The following is a 13,362-nucleotide window of genomic DNA, read 5'->3' on the forward strand; positions in this document are numbered from 1 at the left end:
GTCAAGCCTTCATTTCCAAGTGTTGATTAATCCTGTCCCTCAGAATTTTTCCCAATAAATTTCCTACCACTGACAGACGACTAACTGGTCTGTAAATACCCTGCCTATCCTGCTGCCCTTCAACAAAGGAACCACATGAGCTACCCTCCAGTCATCCGGTACTTCATCTACAACCAATAAAGTATTAAGTATCTCTGCCAGTGCTCTAACAATATCGTCCCTTGCATCCCACAGCAGACTGGGATTTATGCAAATTTGTGCCCACTAAAACATCTGATACCTCCTCTTTATTAATTTTAAGATGTTCTAGAACCTCACCATTCTTACTGAAATCCCAGCTATAGTGTCTTTCTCCTCTGAATACAGATATGAAATATTATTTTAAGACAACACTCACATCTTCAGGGTCCATGCACATGTTGCCATTTTGGTCCCTAACAGGTCTCAATTTCCCTCATACTCTCGATATAGTTATAAAAAAAAAGCCTTGGGATGTTCCTTTATCCTATCTGCCAAAGATATTCCATGCATCTCTTTGCATTCGTATACTTTGTAACCAACCCCCTACACTTTTGAAATATCTCATCCTCAACACACTAAAAACAGAGGAGAAGGAGTATCTTTCATTGTAACCTCAGCTGCAGGAATTGAACCCAGGCTGTTAGCATCATTAACTAGCTATCCAAATTAACCGAACCCCCTTTTATGAACTAGACAGTGACCCAATCCAGTTCTTCTGCAAAGAGTAAGAATTCATTTCATACATTCAACTAAAGAGTGACCTAATCTAACCTTTTATCAACATAAATAATGATGTCACATTATTATAATAGCAAATATTTTTCACGACTTCAGAGTGTTTTTTTTATCTTTGGCTCTCCCTATTTATCTACATATCCTATCCTGAGAGCATTTGGTAGTAGCTTTCATACGATACCCAAAAGTAACTTTCAATAATTATCGTTATAACATAATGTTCTGACCTAACAAAAAGAGCAGGCTATAGTAGAAACAATAGAATGCAATGAGACAGGATTAATTAATTACCTTAGAGTGGAATTGTCTTTAGGTATCAGTGAATAAATATGATTGAGACAGAGACTAATGGATCTAAGACTAGAATTTTAAAGTTGAGTAAGTTCAATTAAGAAGTCATAAAGGCAGACCTCCCGAAAGTGAACCAGGAAATTTGGTAATGGAATAAGGCAATTGAGATGCAGTTGCAGATATTTAAGGAGATATTCCAGAATTTTCAGAAAAGTTATATTCCAGTGAGTAAGACAAAAAAATTCACCAAGGGAAAGGTACATCATCTTTGACTAGCTAAGAAAATTAAAGAATATATTTAGCTGAAAGAAAAATGTGTAAATTCTGTGAAGATGCAAGAAAAGCAGAGTGGTATTGTGGCTCAATCACGAGCACTGCTGCCTCACATCGTCAGGGACCCGGGTTCAATTCCAATCTCAGGTGACTTCTGTGTAAAGCTTTCTCCCCACATCCATGTGGGTTTCCTCTTGGTGCTCTGGTTTCTTCCCACAGTCCAAAGATGTGCAGATTAGGTTATTGGCCGTGCTAAATTGGAGTGTGGATGGCTAGACCTCTTACCATAGGAAAATTGAAGATCAGCTGACAACCTCAGGAAAATACTGCCCCACAGCCATGACATACTCTTGGTTGGTTAAATTGATGGAGAGAGACTTCCACCCCTCAGTAGTAGGAAGTCCCATCCTCTGGGACTGCAAGCTAATATCATCAGGAATATGAGGAACAGGATTTTCTATGAGGATATTGCCACCTTCAGTAGTTTTACTTCCACCATTGGACACAGGCTTAAAACTCATCAACCCCGATAATGGCCAGCACTATTTCCCCCATAGGGTTTAGGATATGTAAATACATGTGTATATATCTACTAGCTTCCACTGTCTTCAATCATGAATCATTTTATCTTGCAGAGAAGGGGGATGCATTTCTTGGCATCGTGCAAACTGTTTGGGTGATGTTTGTGATGATTGACCTTGTGACAGTATTTCCAGACTGTAAGATGCGAGTGTGAAACACTGCAGTAGTGCTAAGCGTGTCAGGACATGGTGGAGCTAGAAAAATTGTTTCTAACCTCCAATTTACAGAGATGGTTGGCAGCGTAACGAGTCAGCAATAAGAAAAACAGAATACCGGAAAATCTCAGCAGATCTTTCAGCACCTATGGAGAGAAAAACAACACTGCTGTTTTGAATTCAATTACCCTTCTTTGGAGTGTCCGTTATGGTACTCTGGGCAATGTCTGACCTCACTAGGGCACTTGGTTAGAAAGGGAATTTCAACCTGAAGTCACTGAACCTGACCACTCTTATGGACATTTCTTCTGACTGCCCATCTCTTTTACCATATTTCTAGAGAAGTGTTTTGTGCTTTTGCATGTTTTACCATTCTTCGTTATTTTCCAGGTCAGATTCACCTGTCAACACTTACAGCTGTGGCAAGTGAGTAAACAACATGATTAATGCTGGCTACAAGCAGAGATCATTCTATTGAGTGGGAAACAGGAATTTGGTCAAACCTGCATAATTACCCCTCTACCAGCCCAGTTCATCCCCTCCCCCCACTGCACCACACAACCAGCCCAGCTCTTCCCCCCCACCCACTGCATCCCAAAACCAGTCCAACCTGTCTCTGCCTCCCTAACCGGTTCTTCCTCTCACCCATCCCTTCCTCCCACCCCAAGCCGCACCCCCAGCTACCTACTAACCTCATCCCACCTCCTTGACCTGTCCGTCTTCCCTGGACTGACCTATCCCCTCCCTACCTCCCCACCTACACCCTCTCCACCTATCTTCTTTACTCTCCATCTTCGGTCCGCCTCCCCCTCTCTCCCTATTTATTCCAGTTCCCTCCCCCCATCCCCCTCTCTGATGAAGGGTCTAGGCCCGAAACGTCAGCTTTTGTGCTCCTGAGATGCTGCTTGGCCTGCTGTGTTCATCCAGCCTCACATTTTATTATCTTGGAATCTCCAGCATCTGCAGTTCCCATTATCTCTAATTACCCCTGTGCCTGTTTTCAATTTTGTCCAGCTTATTGCTTGTTCTGAATGCATTACTTTTGTTGAAAAATGCTATCAAATACCATAGCTAGGCAGAATACATTAAAATGTAAGCAATTATATGTTGTCAGCTTTGTTCAGTAGATTAAAGGTTGCTTTGTCAGCTGATGTTTCTGTTTTTTTTAAGCCTACCATCTTTTCAATGTATGGATGGGAAGAAAAGTATATGACATCTGTCCAGCTATCATTTCTTTTTCCTTGCACTATTTTCCTCCATGTTTATGACAGCTATCCATGAAAATACATATCAATTTTTTTTCCTCCTCTGATGCTGCCTGGCCTGCTGTGTTCCTGCAGCTCCACACTGTTATCTCTGACTCCAGCATCTGTAGTCCTTACTACCCCTATTAAGGAACAAGCCATTTTGGCTTTAATGCCTTGAGCCTTTCAAAGGTTCACAATAACTAGAGGTTGGAGCTGGATAGTCATGGGGTCTAGTATCTTAGTGTCATCCAAGAATCCTGATCCAGAAGAATTAGTAGCTATTGGCAACTTCAGGAACACAGTTAGCAAATGAGTGTCATTTCACATTTATCTGTTTTGAAAAATGTTAGGAGGCATTTGCTTTAATAGTAAAGCAGGAAATGCTTTCCTTTTCCCAATACTTTAATATTGAATATTATATCAAATACTCATTGTTTTAAGAATAACCAATAAAAGATTAGACAGGCCAGGCCAACATTCACTGGAATTTAGAAGAATGAGAGGGAACTGAAATTGAAACAAAATCCTGAGGGGTCTTAACAGGGTAGACACTGAAAGGAAAGACCCTTCTAGAGCTGGCTGGGCAGGTGTTAGGACAGATAAATAATCAAGTTAACACAACAAGATACCTAAGCTTTTGCTACCACATTTGCAATCAAAGTTCTGGGCAAGATTGTCCTTGGGGGAATTTTCATCATAATTATGGCCACTTCAGTTCATTGCTCACCATGATCACCTCTTTGATATTTTCCCATTAGTTGATAAAAGTGGATGTGCCCTGCCTACCAGGTTAGGCAATTCCATTTGCTCCAATTTAGGGATAATTGGAAACACAGATAGGAGCACTTGGAGGTTGGCTGCTGACAGCCACTACCCAGATACATTTCCTCAAAGAAAATTACTTACTTTCTTGCTAGTTCAGCTGTCATGTCTTACCTCCAGCAATCCTCACTAGTCTCATTAGCTGCATGGAATCATAGTGGCTAAGATCCTGATATACTGCAACACCTGCCAATCAGAATGAAGTGTGTCATTGGAGCTCTATGTGATTGGTTTCCTTGCTGATGGTAGAGGGGCTTAATTGGTAAGTTATCTCTGAAGATGCCTAGCCCCATAATTAAGGTTATATCATAAGATGTTGGAGGTAGTATCAAAGACTGAATTTGCTGGAAAAGCTCAGCATGTCTGGCAGCATCTGTGAAGTGAAGTCAGAGTTAATGTTTTGGATCTGGTGACCCTTCCTCAAAACTCTGGCATGTATAGAGGATTGGTTCATGGGCAGCAAACAGCAAGTGGGAATAAGAGGTTCTTCAGTTTGTCAACCTTAACCAATGGGGCTCCACAAGGATCAGTACTAGGCTGCACTGCTTACAATAGATGTGAATGACTTGGAGGAAGAAAGCAAATGTACTGTAGCCAAATTTGCTGATGACACAAAAATAAGTTGAAAGGCATATTGCAAGAGTGATACAAACAGTTTACAGAGAGATGGTGATAGGTCAAGAAAGTGGACAAATGTTGGTGAATGGAGTATAATGTGGGAAATTGCACGGTTTGTTCATTTTGGAAAGGAGAACAAAGAACAGTATTTTTTTTTTACAAGGAGGAAAAACTGCAGAATACTGCAACATAAAGACACTTGAGAATACCTGTGCACAAATCTAGCATATGGAGCAACGAGTAATCAGAAAGATTAATGGAACATTGACCCTTATTTTGAGGGAGGTGGAGCATTAAAGTAGGAAAGTTTTAGCGTGACTGTACCACATGCTGGTGAGTTTACATCTGGAATGCCGTGAGCAGTTTTGATCCTCTCCTCTTTAAAGGTAAGAGATTAATTCATTGGAGACAATTCAGAGAAGGTTCACCAAGACGGATCTCAGTATGCAGGGATTGTCTTATGAGCAAAGATTGAACAGGGTTTGAACTTACTCATTGGAATATAGAAGAATGAGAAGTGATCTCATTAAAATATATAGGATTCCTAAAGGCCTTGACATAGGAAATTTCCTCCCAGAATTTACTTTCATTGAAATGTCTAGGACCAGAGGGCATAATCTCAGGACAAAGGTACACCAATTTAAGACTGAGATGAGAAGAAATTACATATCTTAGAGGGTTATGAGTCTTCAAAAACCCTTGCCACAGAGTTATATGGGGGCAGAATTCATGTCTATTTTTAAGGCTGAGATAGATACTTGATCAGGAGGGGAATCAGACATATGGGAAAATGTCAGGAAAGTTGAACTGAGGAACAATAATCAGTCATGATTCTATTGAGTGGTGTAGTAAGCACAAAGGGTTGAATAGCCAACCCCTGCTCCTATTTCTTATGCTGAAAACACTAAATCTCAGCTGATGTTTTACCTTGCAAGGATGACAAGAACAGGTTTAAAAATAAAACACTTACCATTTAAGAGGGAGATGAGAATTGTTTTTTCTGAGGGAAATGATTCCGTGGAATTTTCTTCCAAAAATAGTGCTAGATGCAAGATTATTGGACATTTTTAAGTCAGTGGTGAATAGACATTTTAAAATTATTTATTTATAGGATATTGGTGTCACTGGCTAGGCCAGTATTTATTGCCCATTCATAATTTTTCTGGAGAAGCTGATGGTTAGCTGTTTTCTTGAACTATTGCACAATGCAGTTCAGAAAGGAATTGATCCAGTTGTCTGCTTGCAACCCTTGCAGCCCAGTGGTATCAATTTGGGCTTCACAATCTTCAAAATCTGCCCCCACCTCCCCCCAACGACCGCATCCCAAAACCAGCCCAGCTCGTACCTGCCTCCCTAACCTGTGCTCCCACCCATCCCATCTCCTACCTACTAGCCTCATCCTGCATGCTTGACCTGTCTGTCCCCCTTGGATCGATCTATCCCCTCCCTAACTCCTCATCTACACTCACCTTCACTGGTTCCAACCCCGCCTCCTTGATCTGTCTGTCTCCTCTCCACCTATCTTCTCCTTTATCCATCTTCTATCCACCTCCCCCTCTCTCCCTTTTTATTTCAAAATCCCCTTCTCCTCCCCAAATTCTGAACGTGGGTCTAGGCCTGCAAAATCAGCTTTCCTGCTCCTCTGATGCTGCTTAGCCTGCTGTGATCATCCAGGTCTACACCTGGTTATCTTTGTTAAGAAAGGTGTTCTGTTTCTTTAGACTTTGTAGCAGTTTGACACAACTGAATAGCATGGTTGACTCTGAACTGCTCTCTAGAAATGGCCTAACAAGCTATGTACTAGATCAGGTAAAAATGGTATATTTCCTTCAATTAAAAAAACAATTGTGGATTTTTTAATTATAACAATTGACAGTGATTACATGGCCACCATTAGATTTTTTTCCTCATTGAATTTAAATTTCATTATCTACCATTATGGGATTCAAACCCATGTTCCCATAATATTAGCCCAGGGTTCCAGGTTACTAAGATCAGTGACACTACCACTGACCTAAAAGCAGCAAATAAATCAGGGAAGCAGCAGCCCTAAGAGTCTACAACAGCACCTTACAGGTCTTAACATGAATGAAAAACAACAGCACATTACAATAACACGTGAAATGTTTCCAAAAATATGGCAGTAGCAAATTAAAGATCATTGCTTTTAAGGTGCAACCTCACAAGACAGTGCCAAAAAAGTCTTCCAAACTGGCAATTATTACAATGCGATTGCAGTCTTGTTTGCGGGGAATGGCTGCTTACCAACATGCATCACCAATGAGTTCCAATGCCAGATCACATTGGATCTCTAGCCCGGACAGCTGGTTTTGACTTACAACTCAAGCCAAGCTTCCACCAATTACATCTGTTTAGTACCAGCCCCATTTCCAAACAAAAAGTGGATGATAACAATGTGACATACGTCTCCATTGTCTCTAATTCTGTAATTCTTTCAGGAAGTAACTTTGTTATTTGTTCTGACAACATATAGAGTAACAACATTAGTCCCTGTCAACTTTGAAAATACTGGAACCCCACTGAGCCTTTGAATTTTTTTTGCTGAAAACAAATATTGGCAGAGTTCCCTGACATCCATTTAGCTATTTTTTTAAATGAATGTTGCAATATTTATTTTTACCCCAGTAAGATATAACAACTTCTAAATGTCACGATGTTACAGTGTCCATGCAAAACATTTAACGTGTTGTTTATGAGTACAACTCTAAGTGATAGCCCCTTGATCGTTTTCACATCTTCAGACTAGATACTCGATGCACCACCAACAGAGCATCACATTGATTTTGATAGCACATCTGCCCCAACATCATTTGCCAAGAAACAGAAATGCATTTATTTCCATAAACTGGGCCTAGTCTTCGATGGCAGGATTGAATGCATCATGCTTCACAAGTAACAACATGATGTCAGAAATGCTTACTCCAACTCAAAGATGACAGTTGCCAGGAAATTTCTTCAGGAGTGTACTTTTCTCTTGTCACCACTGAAATAAATCCAGATGCCAGTATCCTATCACCAAGTCACCCTTTATTTACACATGGTAAGGCCTTGATATTGATCTAGCTCCTTAGAACCAGCTCCCAGAGAGAACAGGATGCCTGACTCTTCTTATCTGTTGGTCAGGGTTTCCTGATTGGACTAGATTAACTGTCCCAGTCTATGAAGTCCTCCTGGACAGATCTCATTATAATCACCTCAGGTAAACCCTCTTGAAACTTGCTTTGCCAAGAAGCAATCCAACATTAATTCATTTCCCTTTTTCAGAGAAGCATTTTGTCACTTAATAAATTATTGCAATTTAGTTCCTCCATAGCTATCAGCCTCACTCCCCTTCTATTATTTATGCACAATACTTCATGTCAGTTTCCACATTTTGTGCATTGTAATTTGATTCCTAAAGATTGGTTTCCTTCCCTATTCCTAACCTTGACCTCACAGGAATCAAATAAGTAGATATTTTTGGTAACTTTCAGATTCTTGTTTGTGTAACTACATCCCCAATATGGCCCTCTAAATATTTTAACCATTTCCATATAAATTACATGCTTCTTTTATGATCCTTGGAAAGTCACTGCTATGTTGATTATAGACATTCTAATACACATATAATATTAGGTGCTGGTTTTCTAAGCCCCTTTTATAAATTACTAACACAAATTCTTGGGAACACTGACATCTTGGGTCTCTAGAAGTAAAAAGAAAAAAAACACCATTCAGAAGAGAAAACGATATACAAAGCAAGATACAAAAAGACCAAATTATTAAATGCTAGTTCACTACTGCACACTCTCTATTTATAATATGATCTAATATACAAATAGTTTTGATTTGTACATTTGACTGTGGTGCATAAGATTTGTTTAGGTGCAATTAATGTTTTGCATGCAAATGTATTCTGTGTTAAATTTCCTATCAAGAAAATGAATGTTTCACTTCTAGCTACCAAGCTTCATTTAAACAGGTTAAAAACAAAGAGAAGTGAACAGATACGCTCAGTGATATTGTGAGTGTGATAACAGCATCTTGGATAACCCAGCAGATATTTAGAAAGCTAGTGCACAAAATTGGGCAAAGCCGACGCTTCTAGACATCTGTAATTCCAGCACTTTCTGCCATCTTAGAAAATGAATAGTGGCCTAAAAAAAACTTTCTCCAAAGCTTCAACTAAAGTTTTTAGGTATGTATTTTATATTTGTAATTCTTTTTATTGTACTTAAATATAGAGGCCACATTAAAAGACAGAAATTGAGCCGTAGCTACATTTATATTCCATTCTCCTGTAGAATTGCTGTTTAGATGCACTCAGCAGTATGGTGCAATTTATTCCGATAATTGTCATGCTTCATTATCCTAATTACAAAATGTAAAATGACAATCCTTATTATAAGCTAGATAGTTGTTTTGTTGCTGAAAATATTAAATTCACTACAGGGATGTGGCTGGGCCAGCATTTATTGGTCATCCATATTTGCACTGAGAAGCTGCCATCTTGTACGACTGCAATACATGTGAAACAAAAACAGAAATTGCCGGAAAAGCTCAGCAGTTCTGGCTGCACTTGTGGAGAGAATTCAGAGTTAACATTCCAGTTCCAGTGACCCTTCTTCAGAAACAATTCATTTGATGTAGCAATACTCACCATGATATTAGGAAGGAAGTTCCAGGATTTTGACTCAGCAGAATTTTAGTTATCAGTATGCTTCCAAATAACTCAGTTCTGAAAAATTACAGGTGTCCTGAAGAAGAGTCAAACTGTACTTGAAATGTTATCTCTCTGTCTACAGATACTGTTAGACCTGCTGAGTTTCTCCAGCATTTTCTACATTTTAGATTTTCAGTATCCACAGTATTTTGCTTTTATTCTTTGAAGTATCACCTTTTCCAATTAAATTTTTTTCAATTGTGGGCTTTTCCCCCCTTTTCCTTTGCTGTTCCTCTATCCTTAGTCAGATTGCCTGTAACCATTTTAATTTGACAAGAATGAAAATCAGATTTCAGCACCGTGATTCCACAGAAGAATTGTGGATCAAGCACAATCGTACACATTCAAGTCATCTGAGGATTGTGTTATTTACTTCATATTTGATGATGCGATTTAAATGCCCATTAAGATAACATAATTGAAACACTTGACGCAGTCACTGAAAGATTTCACTTTGCCTCCAAGCTCAGACAGTAAATCATGTGATAGCAACAGCCAGTAAAACAATTGAAAAGGCTGAAGTGAATATCACTATATCCCAAATGCTTATCAACAGACATCCTCCACTTCAAAAATCAAACATTAGTCAAATTATGTAGAACATTGAGTTTGTTTGTCTTCTTTAGGGATTTTACTTTATTGTACAAATTGTTCAAAACCCTGATGTACATCTGAAATTTTCCAGCTTGTTTGTTTCCCAGATATTGCTCTGGGAAAGCAATTCAAATTCATGTAGCTATAAAGGCCGTAAGCAGTTAATTTGACAAATCTTAATGAGATAATTAAGAAAAGATCATGCTTAATAATTTGATCTTTATTTCCAAATCATTATTGTTATTTGATTTTCAAAGAAATAGATTTCACTTGATGCAGATGTGTTTTTCTAAAAATAAAATTTCATCAAAGCTGCTGCAATACCATTCCTTATTGAGATTTGTAATGCTTCAAAATAGCAGTGAGGTAATAGCCTAGTGGTATTATCACTGGACTGATAATCCAGCAAGCCAGGTAATATTCTATGACTTGGGTTCAAATGCTGCTGCAGCATTTGAATTCAATAAAAATACGGACTTAAAAATCTACTAATGATCATTTGTTGATTGCTATAGGCTTTTCTTGACAATGTGATTGACTCTTAAATGCTGTCTGGGCAACTAGGAATAAGCAATAAATTTGTGGCCTAGCTAGTGATGCCCTCATCCAGTGAATGAATAAAAGAAGCTCAAATCAACAGTCAAATCATTTCTTAGCTTACGATAGTTAACATTTCAAATAATAGAACATAATTTTGTCCCACAAAGTTGAAATCATAAAAATTTTAAGACCTGAAGTTCTGTATTTATTAATCATGCTAGAGAAGCAGGCATGAGTAAACAGCAGCAGAAGATAAGGAAAGAGCTTGAGTGGATGATTCATTGAAGTTTACTGCTGCTCTGAGCATTTTGTAGTTTATTACAATGGAACTGAATATACCAAACTAGAAAGAGTGCAAGAAATACCGCAGTTTTATATGACTGCGTGACTTTACTCAACTTAAAGTGCATTGAAAAATGGATAGGGGGCAGAATTGAGCAACATTGATAATGTTGAGAAATGTGGAGAAATACGTAGTAAACGCAAGAGAAATCAGAATTTCAATTCCACGAAAATGTTTCTAATTTTCACTTTGAGGTTTAAGTTTCATAATCACGCACGTGACTGCCCAATTTTCATGAAATTGCATGTCATGAATAGCCAAAACCACCTCATCTTTGCACAGCTCCCAATTCTCTCCTTTTCCAAGAAACTAGATTTCACCAATTCCCAATATAAAGGCAGCATGGTTACTTAGCAACGGAGGGTTGCCATTTGCTTCTCCCAGCCTTTATCCAATGTACTTCATCACAGTATCTGTGTATTTATCGTGGACACCATCCTCTTCTACTCTTCTTCCAATCAGTAAACCACTTGCCTCACCGTATCATTAGAACCTGCATCAGCAGGAGGCTGCTGGTCTCTGTGGTTTGATGGTCAGTCATGGTTTAATGTTACAATGAGTCATGAGATCCTTCTGATTTGAGTTGGTTCATTTGTTTCTGGTCCGGGAGTGGGCTGTGGACAGTCAGATGTTGGTCTGACCAGAGTCTTTGCAGACCAGCGATAGGGCTGCAGTCAGAAACTCAGGTTGAGCGCAAGCAGTCCAGGGATTACAGCTACCCCAGTCAGGGTGCTGTGGAGACGTAAGTCTGATAGCTCGGTCAATTTTATCCACAATGAGACAAAGGGAGAGACTGATTAAGGTGGCAGTGGATGGAAGAGCAGTTAGTACCGATACAGATGCAGGAGAGGTAATGGGGTGTCCTGACTGAGAGAGTAGGAAGTGCTGAGGGCAGCAAGTATTAGTAGTTTGGGTGGACAAGGTTGGTAAAAGCCATTGCTGTATGCAATAGAGAGAATTGTAGTTCCTGAGCCTTAGTGAAAGCATGTGTAATGGCACAGTTAGAGTGACTGGTGGCGCTCTGAAAGTCAGGAAGCAGAGAGAAAGTGGTGACACTTACTTTGCAGACGTCAGAAGACGGTTGCTCAAGATCACTGACCGAGGCCACTTTCCGCGGCCAGATTAGCTGTGTCTAGCGGCCTGGCCTCCTATGCCAGTTTATGGGATGTTGCACTGCCCTTCTTAGCACCATCTTTCCATCAACATTTCCAAATCGTAGTCAGTGAAACAAGGATTCACCTTTCTTCACTGTGTCCTTCAGGATGATGGTACAAAACCAGTGTGAGGGACAATTCCTGGTTTACAGTGCCTGATGGACTGTGGAATTGCTGAGGATTAAATATGTTACACTTGGTGTGAATTTTGTGAAGTCTTGGCACTGATGAGCGCATCTTTTCCTGCCACGCGATGCAATAAAAAGGGCATCGATGAGCCCAGGTGCTGACAATTGAAATGAGAAAAGACACCATGGCAGATTGGATGTAATGAATCTCGTTCAAATATTGGGAAAGCTTCCACAGAGAGAGCACTGTTCATAACCGCAAGACATTTCAGTGTACTTTACAAAGAATGAAGTATCTTCAAGCACATTTACTTTTGTGGGGAAACACTGCAGCCAATTTGTGCATGCCACTCCAGCCCGACACCGGCACTGCCATGTCATCAAAGCTCTAGAAAGAGCAGCAAAAGTGCAAGTGCTACCACTGAGTCATGTCTGACACATGGCTTAGGTTGCCAAACGTTAATCAACTGGTGGAGTAAGCAGAGGATGAAAAAAAACATTGTAGGAGTTCACACAAGCTTATAGAAACAATTTCCCCACTCACCAACAAACATGTTTCACTTACGTAATGTACCCAAAATAGAAATGGGACAAGCTTTGCAGTGTGTTGCCCCTGTTACCCCCTAGATCACTAAAATTGTTTTTAATTTCACACAGGGAAAATTAATTTGAAAATATCATTGGCAAAAAGTACAAGAAAATGTGTGGCGTGATAAAAAATCCACTGTGGGACTGTGATGATTTGATCTGAAATACTTTCTTTTGTTATGAAGCTCATACTTTTTTTTAAAGGGGTTGAATGTGCAACCTTTTTGTTTCCTTTTCTATACCGAGAAGTGTTCGTACACACAACTGAATGTCTGTCTCTTTTTCCCATCACCAAATCACCCATGGTATTTTTGTTTCATCTATTAACCATGGCAAGTAAATTACCCATGTCTCCAACTGATTAATTTATGTTCAATGGAGGCACACTCTGTTGAAAATGGAGGAAATGTAATCAGATGTAGCACTCTTAATGTCAGATGTTTTTACTTCATGTCAATCTGATATTGAAGAATTTATGGTGATCTTCTGCTGTACTAGTGCCTCTACCTCTAAGATCAGGAGGTCCATGTGCAAGTCATGCCTACCGC

This window comes from Stegostoma tigrinum, chromosome 5 (assembly GCF_030684315.1).
Source record: "Stegostoma tigrinum isolate sSteTig4 chromosome 5, sSteTig4.hap1, whole genome shotgun sequence".
In the NCBI taxonomy this organism is placed as follows: domain Eukaryota; kingdom Metazoa; phylum Chordata; class Chondrichthyes; order Orectolobiformes; family Stegostomatidae; genus Stegostoma; species Stegostoma tigrinum.